Source organism: Cervus elaphus, chromosome 9 (assembly GCF_910594005.1).
Source record: "Cervus elaphus chromosome 9, mCerEla1.1, whole genome shotgun sequence".
NCBI classification, from domain to species: Eukaryota; Metazoa; Chordata; class Mammalia; order Artiodactyla; family Cervidae; genus Cervus; species Cervus elaphus.
Genome location: NC_057823.1, coordinates 11,559,145 through 11,561,977, shown reverse-complemented (window position 1 = coordinate 11,561,977; position 2,833 = coordinate 11,559,145).

Genomic DNA, 2,833 nt, shown 5'->3' with positions numbered 1-2,833 from the left:
AATCCCATTATTGGGCATATACTGTGAAGAAACCAAAATTGAAAAAGATACATGTACCCCAATGTTCCTCGCAGCACTATTTACGATAGCCAGGACATGGAAGCAGCCTAGATGTCCATCGACAGATGAATGGATAAAGAAGTTGTAGTACAATATATACAATGGAATATTACTCAGCTATAAAAAAGAACACAGCTGAGTCAGTTCTAATGAGGTGGATGAACCTCGAGCCTATTATATGCTGAAGTAAGTCAGAAAGAAAAACAAATATCGTTTACTTACGTATATATATGGAATCTAGAAAGATGGAACTGATGAACCTATGTGCAGGGCAGCAGTGGAGGTGCAGACATAATGAACAGACTTGTGGACACATGAGGGGAAGGAGAGGTTGAGATGAATTGGGAGAGTAGCGCTGAAACATATATATTACCACGTGTAAAACAGATAGCCAGTGGGAATTTGCTGTATGATGCAGGGATTCACACTTGGTCCTCTGTGACAACCTAGAGGAGTGGGATGGGGTGGGAGATGGGAGGAAGGTTCAAGGGGGATGGGACAGCAGAGACCAACACAATATTGTGAAGCAATTATCCTCCAATTAAAAATAAATGCATTTTTTAAAAAATAGAGAATTGTATTGGCCGAAAAGTTCCTTCAGTTATTAAGTTAAAAATAAAAGGCACATTTTCCATTTCTACCAAGAACTTTATTGAACAATGTATTCACCGTTTTGTCCGCTACCTGCTGCCATTTTTCAGGAGACTTCATAATTCCATCTTCCCCCAAATTTTTTATGTTTTTGAGCAAGGAACTGTTTGAGGTGTCTTTTACAGTCTTCCAGGGAAATCAAATTTTTTTCATTAAGAGTATTTTAAAGACTAAAATAAATGCAAATCCAAACGTGCAATGTCAGGTGAATAAGGCAGATGAGTCAGACCTTCCCAGTCAATCGGTAGCAATTTTTGCCTTGTCATCAAAGAAATAAAAGGTCTTGCATTATGCTGATGGAAGACTATATGTTTACTGTTGACTAATTCTGGACACTTTTTGTTACGTGCTGCTTTCAGTTGATCTAACTGGGAGCCGTACTTGCTAGACTTAATTGTTTGGTTTTCCAAAAGGAGCTTATCATAGAGGACTCCCTTCCAATCTCACCATATACACAACATCACCTTCTTTGGATGAAGACCAGCCTTTGGTGTGGTTGATGGCTGTTCATTTCACTTGCCCCATGATCTCTTCTGTTCCACATTATTGTACAGTATCTGCTTTTCATTGCCTGTCACAATTTGTTTTAAAAAATGGAACATTTTCGTTATGCTTTTTAAAAAATAAGGTAGTTTTAATGTATTCATGTATTTTTGGCTGCTCTGGGTCTTTGTGGCTGCATGCAGGCTTTCTCTAGTTGTGGAGAGTGGAGGTTACTCTCTAGCTGCGGTTCGTGGGCTTTTCATTGTGATGATTGCCGTGGAGCACTGGCTCCAGGGCTCCCGGGCTTCACTAGTTGCTCCACATGGGCTCAGTAGTTGTGGGGCATGGACTTAGTTGCTTCACAGCATGTGGAATCTTCTCTAACCGGGGATGGAATCAGTGTTGCCAGCACTGGCAGGCGGGTTCTTAATCACTGAAGCAACAGGAAAGCCCTGTTCATTATGTTTAAGTAAAGAATCGCATGTGGAAATAGAATCAAGAAGGTTGTTTTTACTTAAATTATGTAGAGCGCAGACATCAAAGTGATAATCATAACCAAACTGGTGCAAATGATTTTCAATGCTCTATTTGGGCATTTTGAGTATGTTGGCTATCTCCCACAATACAATACAATACAATAAAAAATTGTTCCGAATAAAGTTTAAGACAATTAAGTGCTAGTAGGGCCATCTTATGGAAAAAACTGAACACACCTTTTGGCCAACCCATTATAATGAACCCCCATGAATATCCATCACCCAGTTGATATATGTCAACTCATGAGGCATCTTATACTTCCATAACCTCCACTCACTGTCTCTTCTCTGCAACGTTATCTGCTATCGATGATTATTGCCTCAGTTCAGTTCAGTCACTCAGTCGTGTCCGACTCTTTGCGACCCCATGAACCACAGCACACCAGGCCTCCCTGTCCATCATCAACTCCCGGAGTTTACTCAAACTCGCATCCATCTAGTCGGTGATGCCATCCAGCCATCTCATCCTCTGTCGTCCCCTTCTCCTCCTGCCCCCAATTCCTCCCAGCATCGGGGTCTTTTCCAATGAGTCAACTCTTTGCATGAGGTGGCCAAAGTATTGGAGTTTCAGCTTCAGCATCAGTCCTTCCAATGGACACCCAGGACTGATCTCCTTTAAGAAGGACTGATTGGATCTCCTTGCAGTCCAAGGGACTCTCAAGAGTCTTCTCCAACACCACAGTTCAAAAGCATCAATTTTTCGGCATTCAGCTTTCTTCACAGTCCAACTCTCACATCCATACATGACCACTGGAAAAACCATAGCCTTGACCAGATGGACTTTGTTGGCAAAGTAATGTCTCTGCTTTTTAATATGCTATCTAGCTTGGTCATAACTTTCCTTCCAAGGAGTAAGTGTCTTTTAATTTCACGGCTGCAATCACCATCTGCAGTGATTTTGGAGCCCCCAAAAATAAAGCCTGACACTGTTTCTCCATCTATTTCCCATGAAGTGATGGGACCAGATGCCATGATCTTAGTTTTCTGAATATGGAGCTTTAAGCCAACTTTTTCACTTTCCTCTTTTACTTCCATCAAGAGGTTTTTTAGTTCCTCTTCATTTTCTGCCATAAGGGTGGTATCATCTGCATATCTGAGGTTAT